Source organism: Dromaius novaehollandiae, chromosome 21 (assembly GCF_036370855.1).
Source record: "Dromaius novaehollandiae isolate bDroNov1 chromosome 21, bDroNov1.hap1, whole genome shotgun sequence".
Lineage (NCBI taxonomy): Eukaryota > Metazoa > Chordata > Aves > Casuariiformes > Dromaiidae > Dromaius > Dromaius novaehollandiae.
Genome location: NC_088118.1, coordinates 9872542 through 9886252, shown reverse-complemented (window position 1 = coordinate 9886252; position 13711 = coordinate 9872542). Strand labels below are relative to the sequence as shown.

The following is a 13711-nucleotide window of genomic DNA, read 5'->3' as shown; positions in this document are numbered from 1 at the left end:
TCGTTGGAGGGTGTGCCACTAGGCTACAGCAACCCCACAGTGTGGTGGCTCTGGCCATGGTGCCCCCAGGGTTTCTTAACTCTTGGGGGGCCCCCCAGAGCAAATCCCTCTTCCATGGGCTGCATCATCCTGAGTCCCACACTCGCCTGTGCGGCACCTATCAGATGGCTGCAAAGGCTCCAGGAGGAGATGGAGAGAATGTACCCCCCGCCCAAGAGGCCTGGGCCACATGTGTACAGAGGCCTCCTACTCAGAGAAGCTGCGGCAAAAAGGAGAGGCATGAGCTGGCCTGCTGAGCCCCTGTGAGAGCACTTCCTCTCTGCTTGCTGGAGGTGGGAAGTGAAGAGGACCAGGGCTGTAGAGGTCCAGAGGAATTCCCTGTTGCAAGGCCTTGGAGGACTAGAAACAAGTGGAAGGGATGGGGAGGTGGCCTTTGTGTGTTTTGGGGCCCTTATGGGCCCCCTAGCTGCTGCCATGTCTAGTCCTGTCCCCTGTGTGTCTCTGATGCAGAAGTGTTTGTTGGCTGGCAACCCTCTATGAGGTGAGGGGCAGGTGGTGCAGTGTGTCACAGTGGTGGGGTGCCCAGTGGTGGGAATGAGTGGTGGCCCAGTGTCTTGGTGCTGCTCTGCGTGGGAGGAAGTGTCTGCAGAGAGCAGTGCTGTGCGTGGGGAGTGCCGTTAGGATGAGGAGCTGGGGAGCCCTTGGATGTGAGGAGGTGACTTGGCTCACCAGGCCCAGGCTGCCCTGGTGGCCAGAGCCAGGGGCGCTGACAGCCTGCTGCCTTCTGCACGCTGAGGTTCAGGCCTTGAGTTTCCAAAGTTCTTGCCAGGATCTGCAGCCAGATATCCCACACAGACTGTGAAATACATAGAAATATGCATCTTAGAGTATTTGGAGTACAAGAGGTCATCTTTCTGAAAGGGTTCCTTGTTGGAGATTCTTGAAGTTAACACTTCAGGGATTTGTCCAACGACGAGTGTTTTTAGGCTAGAGGCACTGCAGTTACCTCTCTCTCCTGTTAGCAAAGGCTAAGGGGGGATACTGCCTGTATACAGAATTGGTGCAGACACTCTTTTCTTCTCATGTGGCAGGATCCTAGGAACTCTTTGCTTATAATGCAATAGTACCCCCAATCAGCCCTTAATTTAACCTTCCAATTAACACCCCTCCACTCCAGGGAAATATAAGAGGTAGGAGAAGGTCTTCAGCTCTTCCTGCTAAAGGCCTTGCTGCTTCAGGGCTCTCTGCTGCTCCCTGCGCACTGCTCTGGGCTCTGACATGAGACATCCAGGGGCTGACATCCAGCAGGAGGCTGCAGAGAGCAGTTTAGATCATGTGGGACTTTTTTCACCCACACAGTTAACAAGGAAATAGGCTTGCCACAGTGGAGTGCTCAGAGGCACCCTTTCAAGTGGCAGTGCCACAGTCATTAGCTTTTCAAATGGGCAAAATAAGGAAAACTTCCACTGACAAAGTATTTCTTCAGAAGATAACTGGCCTTTCAAACCACTTCTCCCAGATGTGCAGTGACTACAGTGAATTGTGATGCTCAAGCACTTTCCCACCTTAAAACTGATGAGCTCTTTCCTTCCCTGAAGGCAATATTAAAACCATCTCATCCTGGATCTCTGATCAAGCAGCTTCCTTCAGACTGCCTTCCTTGCATAAACTGAAACACTGCCCCGCTGCTGTTGTGTTACAGCAGGATCAAAGCGAAGAGGAAAGGTGGTGGGGTGTCAGTGCGGGGCCAGGGCAGGGGTCTGGCCCTTTTCTCCCTCTGTACTGACTTCTGTCATACCGCTGCTTAATTCTGGCTTCAGCGCTTCAAGTGCAACATGTTCAGTTTGGCGGAGGTGGGAGGGGACCAGGTTTGGGAAAGTCCCTGCAGGTACCAATTTACCACTAGCTCACGGTCATGTGGTGCCCATCCCCCAGTGCCCAAACCTCTTCTGCTCCCTGGAGCTCTAACGGGGAGTGAGTGCTGTGAGCCTGGAGCGTGGCCATTCCCTCCAGCAGCTGCCGGTGCATCCAGCAACTGCTCATAGCTCACTTCTTAAGTACAGCCACGGTGCTTGCTTCAAGCATTGGCAGCGCTGTAGCCCTGCATCATGCTCCATGTTACACGGCTTTGCTGTGGGCTCACGGGAGTGGGGGCTGAGAACAGTACAGCAAAACAGACAGGGGCCTCGCGCTCGGCCACAGCTGGCAGGAGGTTACATTGCTCCAGGCTTTGCTTGGCTTTGGCTGCCATCACTGCTGCTGGAGGCCTGGCTCCATCATCTTCAAACAGGGCTCTCCTAAAGTACTGTAGAAAACTAGTACTACTTCTAGAACCTAGTACTAGTTTCTCCTTTTTTAGGAGCAAGTCTGACACCTTGGGGGGAGGGGGGGTGTTAAAAGGCAAAGTGTTGCTACCTTTGCCAGAGCAGGGCCAGTTTCCGAAGAAGAGGATTTTGCTGGTTAATGCTGCTAACTTGGCCCCATGATTGGCTCTGCTCTCATTAGCCCTACCCCTCCTCTTCCTCGCTGTGCTGCCAGCTCCCTTCTTAAAGCACACAGGCTGGCTCTGTTTCCAAGGAAAGCCTAGCTTTCCCTCGCACCAGTCCAGCCTAAGGCAGAGGTTTCCTGTTTAGCCTCAGATGAGCTGCAGGAGAACCTGTGTAGCTGCTATCACCTTCCTCTGTCTCTCTTCTCTCCCCTCCCCTTTTTTTCCCCTTCTTTTTAATTAAAAGTTATCTCCTGTCCTGTGCTGTTGAGTCTATCTTGTGGAAAGATATCCACATCTCCAACTCTTGCTGCCTGCACAGGAATGTTCCCAAACATCTGTATTAAAGATAACAGCATTGTCCATAATGCTGCTCTACTTGAGGGAGTCCAAAAAAACTTGCTAAGACTGTGTCTCTACTCATGAACGAGCTGCTGCCCTCGCCCCAGCTGTGGGAGAGGGACCTGCCTTACAAACTACAGTAAGTCTTGTCCTGTTTCCCTGGTCCCTGTGGGGCCTTTTGGCATCCACCGTGCATGTTGCAACATGTGAGCATCGTTTCCTTCCCTGCTTTTTGTGATGAAGTAGGTCCCCACGGAGCTGGGAGGCTGGGGAGGGAGAAGGGGCAGGAGCTGTACTTGCCTGTAATTGTGTGTCCAGTGTTCTTTGCTTTTCTTTTTGTTTTTAAATGCTCTGACCAATAAATCCATCCAAATCACCTGCTGTGTTCTCTAACCTCGCCCTGGCTGCTGGCATCGGCCCTTGTATCAGCTTTCAGAGCTGTCTTCTCTGCCAGCCCTCAGCAGAGGAAGAGGAGACCGATAGCTGCTGAGCTTCATCCCCAGTGAGCCTGAACCGTAGCAGAGAGGGAGGTATCTCAGGGCCATTTTTAGTGCCCCCAGCTGCAACGCTGGGGCTGGGGGGGGGCTCCGAGCCTTTGCTGTGCTGCAGGACTACGAGTTTCCGCAAAGCCTGTCCTGCCGCTGGCCAGCCCCCAGGCTAGGTCACAGCAGCTCACCTTTCAGCATCTCCTCTCACCCAGCTTCGCCAGGCACCCATGCTGGGTGCCCACTTAACCGGGGACCGTGGGGACATTCAGGGTGCCTTTGGCATGAGTCAAAGGCTGCCAGGTTAAGTAGACCGAAGAGGCCAGGCATGGAGGGCCCAAGTCACCATAAGGTCACAGTAATAGCACACGTAACCACACGCAAGTCACAGCTTGCCCAGCCAAAGGAAGACTTAAGTGACACATCTCTGCTCTCTCTACCCCACCTCCAAGCTCCAGGCAGGGAGGACAAGCGGATTCACAACTCCGGCTGCCCCTGCAGCCTGGCCTTCCCTCCAGCCCACCTCTGCTGGGGCCCGGGCAGCAACAGGGCAGGCTTGAGCCTGCAGCCACCCTGCCCTTGGCTCTGCTTACTGTGGTACTGGCACGGCAGTGGTACGTCTTCACCGTAACAGCTCTCACTGGTGAGATGAGCATGGTCATGGCACAAGGAGCAGCTCGTCCTACATCCTAATCACACTCTTCACTCAGGTGAATTTCTGCCTGGGGAACCTCTTGCTCCACCAGAGCAGGGAGCAGGTCCTGCTGCACACGTGCCCCATGACCGCTCCAAAGCTGGGGATCTCGCCACACTTGGGGCACGCGCCACTGGGTAACTCACCATGACGAAGACTCTTCCTTCAGTAGCTTCTTCAGCTCAGGTGACACTTGGAGCAGCACAGAGTCAGGAAACTGCCCCAAATCCCCACCTCACTGTGGAAGTGAAGTGCTGCAGTCTCAGCAGAGCCCAGGGCCTCTTTCTCCCTACCCCCATCGTCCCACTGCTGCAAGAAGGGCCCTCTCTTGTCCCCTGGAAGTGTGACTGAGGCTGGACTGGGCACAGCCTTTGTCCCATCTGAAGCAAGTCATTTCTGCACTGCAGGTTTCAGGATCCTCCACCACCCTGCTCTGCTCCCAGGGACACTGCTCCAAGCAAGCCACCACTGCTGCCCACCTCCTGCTCTGCAAGAGCCAGCCTTGGTGGGCACCAAATGGCTGTCCCACCACCAAGACCACCACTAACCTTGCTGCTGGGCACCCAGGGGCCTCCCACCCCAGCCTCACTGGCTCAGAGCAGCCAGCCCTGCTCCGTGCTGAGGGGCTTGGAGAGCTTCTTACCTAGTGTGGTCCTGCTACAACCCTCAGCAGGGCTGGTGGCACATGCACAGAGGGGGAGCTGGCTACCAAAGGCTCATACAAGGAAAAGTGAGCTTATTTCCAGTTTGTACAAAACTGCTTTAATGACAAAACAGCTGCAAGAAAACGTTTGGTGTGTTTCAAGTACCATCCAAAAGCCTCGTGTGATCCTGTGGGAGAGAGTCCCCTCCAGGCCTGGGTTCAGGCCCTGGGGAAGCAGGGATCGCCTCCAGCTTGGAAGGGCAAGAGACTCTTCTCCGGCACGTTCTCCCAGTGCAACACTTCTCCAGGGAAGGGTCTGTCCTCAAGTCCACACGGAAGGCTCCTTCAAGACCCTCCACTAAGGACCATTTTCCTTCCATCCACACACATGTGCTGGAAATACCTCTGTGAAGTGCTCTGGCATTAAGGTTCCTTCTTGGTTCAGGAGTGCTCCTGCTGCCACCACCTTTCCCAGCATGGACATTCCCGTTGCACCCCACCGCGAGAGCTGGGGGAGACGACAGCGGCAGACTCGTCGCAAGCAACGCTTCCAGACTGGAGCCAGCCCAGCCAAGTCCCTGAGACACGAGTTGTGCCCTGCGAGGCGCTGACCCAGCAGGAGGGCTGGAGAAAGCAGAGTCCAGGCCTCAGCAGCTACTGGGTGAAGGTGCAAAGAAATACACAGCCAAGAGGATGAAGTAGACCATCACCAGCACAGTGCCTAGGGCAGGAAGACCAGTTTGGAAGGGGATTATTTGCTGGAGCAGGAAGGGAGTTTGCATTTAAGCCCTTAAGAGGGAATAGCAGTGATTTCCCCCTTGGGAGATGCTCCCTTTTTCCACCGTGAGCCAAGCCCTGCTCTTGTATTTGGTTGCAGGGTGGCAGCTCCAGCCCTGGCCCAGCACCACCTAGATTGTCATCAAGACCCCAGAAATGGCTGAAGTCACCACCAGCCAGGAGCTACAGCAAGTAGGTGATCCCAGGGCTGTCTCCAGGAGGCCCCCTGGTCCTTGCAGGGAAGCTGGGTACACCTGGAGCCCCACAGCATTACCTTGGAAGTAGTCACACTTGCCATCCATGAAAACGTAGTTCATGAGAACATGCCACTGAACATGGTGGCATAGACGTGCAGGTCACTGAAGACCAATGTGAAGTTGGTGGGCTGTGAGGCAGAGAAAAGCTGTGTTCATGCCTGACCACTGACTTGCATGTCAACCCCCCTCCCCAAGCCCCCCCTTCCCCCCCCCCAACATGTCCCTCAGTGTGGGAGCAGCATCAGCCAAGGGAGGAGGTGTCTGATCCCGCTATCCCCTGCAAGTGGCTGTGTTGGGCAGAGGGTGCTGAGCCAGCAGCAGAGATGATGGGGACAGCAGCTGTGCCCTTGCTGTGCCTGGGCAAGCACGTGCGCGTGGTATGTCCCTCGCCCAGGGCTCTCCTGGGCACCACTTACCCATCCTGGTGCACTTCACCATCTTCTACATATCTGCAGCATGCACATCTGGACAGCAATACAGTTCCCAATCTCGATGCTGGGGAGGAGCAGAGGGGTCACAGACACCACGTGCTAGATCTCCAGCCACAGGAGCACCAAGGATCTCACCCAGGGTGAGGTCAGAGCCCTGGCAGCCCTTGGGGTGCCCCGCAGGAGATGGGGGACATTGTCCCACTGGAGCATCTTAGATTTCACTGTGTTGCAGCTGCTTCACAGCTGGGTTAAGCAGCAGTTTGTACCACCTGCAATGACAGTCCAGCTTGGACAGCTCAGCTCAGGGTGTGGACAAAGCTGCCTTTGAGGACCAGAGGAGCAGAACCTGCTTCTGGCCCCATTTTCCAATGATTTTAAGTCCAGTCATGGCCAAGTACCAAGGCCACAGGGCTCACTGCCTCATCACTGCTGCAGGCTGGAGCTGAGCAAAGGAAAACTCAGCCCCGTTGTTGCACACCGGGGTAGGGGGACCACCCTGAGGAGGACAGCATCAGGTGCCGGCCCGTTTGGGCCACCTCACCTCAAGCTCAGATTGTTCTGCAGAGCCAACTGGATGCTGTTGATGATTTCAGGCAGCTCGGGCACCATGGCCAGCACAGTGACCCCGATGAAGTACTGCCAGGAAAACGGAGGCATCAGTGCATGCATAAAGACCCGTCCTGGCCGCATCCCGCCTGCGTGCAGAGCATCTCCTCCCACCGAGGATCAGCTCTCAGCATCCCAGCCCTGCTGGGCAAGGTCGCCCATGGCCAGGGTGGCTTCCTGGCCCCAGAGGGCAGGTCTTGGCCCCACCACACTCAGCTGGGAGATGGTGGAGTTGGTGGGGATGGGGCTGATGTGCTCCGTGGCCAGGTTGGTGCAGGCCAACATGCAGAGCATGGACAGCAAGAGGATGACCAGCGCCCTCCACCAAGACCAGTGGACTACAGCGCTGTGGTGGTGGCCGGGCACTGGGGGAAAGGAGCAAGGAGGTGGTCAGAAAGCCCACATGGGCCTCCTGGGGTGTGAAGGGGAGTGGGGGACTCTCCAAGCTGAGCCGGCACTCACTGTGGCAGTCGCTGATGTGGATGTCGTAGATGTGCGAGTGAGTTTTCAGGGTGAAGAAGAGGCCAATGAGGTAGGTGGCGGGGAGCAGCAGGAACACCGTGTACACCAGGGGCCTGCAGGACACAGTGCTCAGCCCCACACGAGAGGCCTCTGGAGGCTGTGGTGGCTCCACCATGCCCTGTGGGGCTGGGGTCACAGACGGCTGTCCCAGGACGGAGGGAGATGGACACTGCATGGTCCAGCCTTGGGACCAGGTGGGCACAGCAGTGCCATCCCCAGGCTGGGGGACACCCTGCCAGGGACCAGGCAGCACCCTAGGGAGCCACAAGCCAACCCAAGAAGACCCACCTCATCACGGGGACCAGGACCACACTGGGACACTCACTGGACGTGGCTGCAGTAGAGCGTGCTGTTGTTCTGCATCTGCAAGGGAAAGTCCATCAGTGGGGCGAGCGCTGTGGCCGTGCCCCAGGCACCCACTGCCACCCATCCTGTGGCACCCTTCGAGGGTTGCTGGTGAGGAGCCCCATGGGCTAGAAACACCCCTAAGCCCCACATCCCAGCACGGGTGGCCCTGGCATGGACCCACCAGGAGCACCGCGGTTGGGGGCTCACTAGGTCGAAGTGGCAGCTCTGGCAGAGGTAGTGGCCCAGCGGGTTCTGGGTGACATTGTGGCACTCGTCACACACCAGCTTCCTGTACACCTTGGAGAAGAGCGTTGGGGCGAAGACGCCTACCAACGGGAGAGATGGTGGTGGGCACGAGGCTGCGGCGCGGGACGTCCCCCACCACCAGCATTGCCCCCGGGGCACTCACCTCCTACGGAGAGGAAGGGCAGGGCCAAGCTGATGCCTGCTGAGCAGCTGTTGAACCTCTGCTCCTGGTGCCGGATGCCTCCTATCACCATGCACAAGCCCTTGGAGGGAACAGGGCCATCAGCACGGCCCCAGCAAGGAGCCCTCCCCACCGGGCTCACCGGGACAAGGAAGACGCAGCCCACCAGGGTGCCGGTGAGCGCCGCCTTGACGATCTCCTCGTAGCACTTGTTGCTCTTGCGGGCGCCCTTGTTAAGCACCATGATGTAGAAGGTGAGCTCCGTGATGGAGCCGAAGGTGGCGTTCACCACCGCCCCCACTGCGAAGTTGCTCTGCGCCGAGATGCTGTGGGGACGGCGGAGGGGGTCAGTGGGGGGCGGCAGCGGTGGTGGGGGGCGGCCCCGGCATGGGGCGGGCGCTCACCTGGTGATGGCCATGCCGATGTAGTAGGAGAGGGGCATGATGGGGAGCAGGGCCAGGGCGAACTTCAGGGGTGAGCTCGTCAGCCGGTTGCGCCCGTCCATGTAGCCCAGCACCAGCGTCACCACCACCAGCGGCAGCAGGTCTGTGGCAGCTGTCAAGGATGCATCCAAAGCATGGGGTGGTTTTTTGGGGGGCAGCACCTTGGGCAGGTGCCTGGGTTGGTGCGTCCCCCCCAGAAAAGAGGGATAAAGCATACTGACGGCAAAGATGATGCTGTCCACAGCGTACTTGTAGTAGTAGGCGTTCACGGCGCAGTAGCAGCACAGGATCAACTCCCCGTCCAGTGGCACCTCCGTCTGCGGTGGGGCGGGGACACATCACTGACACCACTCCGGGCGTCCCCCCCCCCAGACCCAGCCCCCCAGGAAGGCCCGGGGGCCACCCACCATGTGCAGGCACCGGATGCACACCCGCTCCAGGGGCAGCAGCAGCACCTGGCGGGCCATGCGGGTGCTCATCTTGGCCACGGGGATGAGGAAGATGAGGAGCCAGGTGATGAAGCAGACCAGCCCGTGGGCCAGCGCCAGGTAGCCCAGGCAGAGCCAGGCCATGGCAGCGGCATGCTGCTGCAAGACGGGGTGGAGGTGACACTTTTTTGGGGGTGGAAAAACCCCAAAGAGGAGGTCAGCTGAGCTCCATCCACCCTGGGTGCTCACCCGGTGGCCGGGGTCCACAGGGTGCCAGCGGCGGGGTGCCGGGCCACCAAGCAGGGCCGAGGTCTCCTGGGCGCCGGCGGCCTCAGGGGACGCCCGGGGACTCGCTGTCACCTCCACCCGCTGGATCACTTTGCCGAAGGGCCAGAGGAAGTAGCCGGCCAGGTCCCAGCAGAGCCACCCTGCGGTGAGAGTGGTGTCGGGCAGGGACCTGGGGGGGAGCCCCTCGACCCCCACCTCGTGCCGGCTCAGCATCCGCCGATGCAGGTGGAGACCCGCTCCGGGAGGACCTACCGTAGGGAGCCGCCACCACGGTGAGGAACATCACGGCGGCCACCAGCAGGTAGAGCAGCACCAGCCACCAGCCGAAGAGCAGCAGGTAGAGCACGTTGCCGCACGTCACCGCTCCCCACAGGCTCCACGACGGGCCCCATGTCACCACCGCTTTCCTCCCAAAACCCTGTTCAGGGCTTCCCCCCGGGGTCAACACTGCTTGCCCATGGGCTTGGCCAAGGCAGAAGCGGCCGTGTCCCACCAGTGGCTGCGGGATTTAAGCAGACGCCTCCAGGCTTCGCCGCTGGTGGAGCCAGGAGCTGCTGTCTTCTTGGTGCCCGGTGGCCACCCCCCTCCAGGGCCCTTGATGACGTTGAGGTCGGAGTAGAGCTCCTTCACGATCTCCGAGCGGTCCTCCCACGACCGGGCCGTCACGTGGCTCTTCCACTTCTTGAAGCCGAACTGGAGAGAGGGGAAGGGTGGGAGCACGCGCGGGGGCCAGCACAAGGCACCTGATGTCCCCTGCCCCAGCTGGACTGTGGTGGCCCCAGAGGGGACAACCTGGGGGGCTCCTTGCCGTGCATCTCCATCCATGCCAACATCTCTGACAGCAGCCCAGGGCAGAGATGCTGCCCCCCAAGACACCCCTGGGGTCCGCGGGAAGGGGGCCAGGAGGACCCACCTTGTAGTTGTTGGAGAGCTTGGCCTCCACCACGTTCTTGGCCGTCAGCGTGGTCTTTCCCGGGCAGCTCTCGCACGCCGGCGCCTCGTCCAAGTGCTGCTGGCAGGCGCTGACTGCGGGCGAGAGGCAAGCGGGCGCTGGCGGTGGGGGGACCTCCCCGGCCCATCCCGGCCCCCGGCTTTGGGGAGTGACCTACCGGGCAGCAGGCAGGGGGTGAGGAGGCTGTGGGGGTGGGAGCCTGAGGGCAGGTCGCCCAGGGCCTTGTTGATGGCAGCGCAGCAGCGGTCACAGAGGGGCCCCCGCCGCGGCCCCCCACCCCGCACCTCCACCTCTGGGGGGGGAGGGGGGGAAGAGAGACGGTGGCCCGCCAGGCGCGGGGCCCCTCCCGAGCCGGCACTCGTCAGCCCCGGAGCCTCCACAGCACCCGCTGGCACCACAGGGCCTTTGCGGCCAGGGGAGGCCCCCAGGAGCGGAGGTTTGGAGTGCCGCCTGGGGAGTGGGGGGGGGGGGGGGGGCGCAGGTCCTGGGAGCCCCCAGCCTGCAGGGATGCTCAGAGGGAGGGGGGGGGACAAGGACACCCCCCCCCGAGGCTCGCACACCCCAGCCCCATGCAGACCCAGTGCAATGCCCAGGGGGGGGCAGGAGGGACCCCTTCAGCCACTGGTGCAATGCTCAGTGACACCCCAACATGCAACACCCTCCCCCCAGTGCAAAGCCCAGGAGGGACACACCCCCATGCAAAGCCCCCCCTCCTTATGCAAGGTCCAGGTCCCCCCCAGGGGTGCAACACCCAGGAGGGCCTCCCCCCGCCATGCAATGCCCAGGAGGGACCCCCCCAGTGCAACACCTTCCCCCCTCCCTAGTGCAAAGCCCAGGAGGGACCCCCCCCAATGTACCCCCCCCCCGGTGCAATACCCAGGGGGAAGCCCAGGAGGGCCCCCCCCCCCCCAGTGCAATGCTCAGTGCCACCCTGCCATGCACCATCACCCCGCCCCCCCCAGTGCAAACCCCCCCGGTGCAAGGACCGAGAGGGCCCCCCGCTACCCCCCCCCGCTGCAAAGCTCCCCCCGCGCGGCGCTCACCCAGCACCTCCTGCGTGTAGCAGCAGCAGCGGCTGGCCACGGGGGCGGCGGCGCCGGGCTCGGCGGTAGCTTTTAACGGGCGGCGCCGGGGCCCGGGGGGGAGGTGCGCGGCGGGGGGGGAGGGAGGGCCGCTGCGGGGGGCGGCGGTGCAGCGAGCACCGGGGTGCGCAGGGGTGTGGGGCGGGGGGGACCGGTGCGGACAGGGCACTGGAGTGCGGAATGTATCGGGGTGCCAAGGAACCGGGAGCACCTGGTGCATCGAGGTGCCCAGGGATCTGGGGTGCGCGGAGGACCGGGGTGCAGGGCACCCACACGGACACGGTACCGGGGTGCACAGGGATCTGGGGTGCACGGGGGACTGGGGTGCAGGGCACCCACACGGACACGGTACCGGGGTGCACAGGGATCTGGGGTGCACGGGGGACTGGGGTGCAGGGCACCCACACGGACACGGTACTGGGGTGCACAGGGATCTGGGGTGCACGGGGGACTGGGGTGCAGGGCACCCAGACGGACACGATACCGGGGTGCACAGGGATCTGGGATGCACAGGGGACCAGGGTGCAGGGCACCCACGTGGACATGGTACCAGGGTGCACAGGGAGCAGGGTGCACGCTGTATCAGGGTGCAGGGGGATCTGGGGTGTGGGGGACCCATGTAGACACAGTACCAGGGTGCATGGGGAGTCGTGTGCACGTTGTATGGGGGTGCATGGGGATCCAGGGCCCGGGACACCCATGTGGACACAGTACCGGCGTGCACGGGGAGCAGGGTGCACAGTGTGTCCGGGTGCAGAGGGATCCAGGGTGCAAGGCACCCACGTGGACAAGGTACTGGGGTGCACAGGAAGCAGGGTGCACGCTGTATCAGGGTGCAGGACACCCATGTGGACACAGTACCGGAGTGCATGGGGAGTAGGGTGCACGGTGTATCAGGGTGCAGGGGGATCCAGGGTGCAGGGCATCCATGTGGACACAGTACCAGGGTGCATGGGGAGCAGGGTGCACAGTGTATCAGGATGCAGGGGGATCCGGGGCATGGGACACCCATGTGGACATGGTACCGGGGTGCATGGGGAGCAGGGGGCACAGTGTTTTGGGGTGCAGGGGGCTCCAAGGCATGGGAGACCCACATGGACAGAGTACCCGGGTGCACAGTGTATTAGGGTGCAGAGGGATCCAGGGCACAGGACACCCACGTGGACACAGTACCAGGGTGCACACTGTACTGGGGCACAGGACACCCAAATGGACACAGTACTGGGGTGACAAGCCCTAGCACGTTGGCGACAGCAGCACAGAGGGAAAAGCAGGCAGATGATCAAGGGGCACAGAGCCTCTTCCTCACTCGCAAGGATGAAACCACTGGAACGCGTTAAAAACAGCAGCTCCCGTCCTTGTCCTTTTAGAGACACTGCCTCAGGCAAGAGCCCACCAGCCCCTCTCTCCTCCAATGCTAAACCAGGGCCAGGAAGCAGCTTACGAAGAAACAAAACTGCTTTTTTTAGCCGCTGGTGTTATAATGTGGCGCCACGCAACATGAGCGCTGGCGAACCGTCACCTCGCCGGGGCTGAGCTGCGGCCAGGGGTTGCCCAAATAACCAGCCAGGGCCCGTTCATAGCAATACCATTTGTGCAAAGATGATCTGGGCCCGAGCGATGGAATTGGGGCCTCAGAGCAAAACACGCTATAGTGTGTAAAATGCTGCAGTTTTGGTTGCTTTAGCTGGGGATGAGTCAGGAAACCAGGCAGGCAGCCAGCTGGGGCAGGCGGGTGTAAACAGACACCGTTAACACAATCCGGCACTCACTACCCCCAGGAAAGACCCAACCGCGTGCTTGGTAAAACAAACCAATTTAATAAAGGAACAAAATAAGCTCTTTTGTTAAGTCAGGTCCCTGCGGAGATGGGATCTCCAGTAACATTCATTTCCTCTATACATACACATTTGGCTCATGCCAAAACATAGCGACCCGCCAGAGATTACAAAAATGACAGCACCTGGTTTGAGCACAGTGAAATGCCTTAGCCAGGTGAACCAAAATCCGGTACAAAAATACAGTACAAAAATATATCGCTGTAACAAAACTACTGCACACGGTGCATTCTCCACCAGCAAGAAACCAGTAAGATTTTCAAGTTCTGGATTTTTTTGGCAATTTACAGTGACACTAAGAGGTTCACCTTTTTGCTCCCCGAGAATCCCTGAGGGAAACTGAGCCGGCACCCTCACCTGCAGCTCACAAGTCCTTGGCATCTCCGGATTTACGCAGTTTTACCCCTCTGTTTAAAAAAAAAAAAAATTAACCACATACACTTCTAAAACCTTCTGGATTGCCTGAATTTGCAATGGATTTCCCCCCCACCCCCCCAAAAAAAAGCTTCTCAGCAATATTTAAGGGCCTATTCTTTGAAACAAGTGCAAGTGTTTTTCCCAAAAGGGGACTCCCCACAAGTGGAGCACCCACTCACAGGGTCTGGGTTAACCACCCACGTGGGGTTATATGAGAACAGGGACACCCCGCTGCTGCCCGAGCTT

The 13711-nt window shown here is 59.8% G+C and overlaps 1 long non-coding RNA gene and 1 pseudogene across 1 annotated transcript in view; both read right to left on the bottom strand.

Moving 5' to 3' along the window:
• LOC135330517 (uncharacterized) overlaps window positions 1-13711 on the bottom strand; it is a 140039-nt gene that overhangs the window by 46087 nt on the left and 80241 nt on the right. The gene's annotated exons all lie outside the window — the stretch shown is intronic.
• LOC112978917 (uncharacterized) lies at window positions 5265-13429 on the bottom strand (annotated as a pseudogene).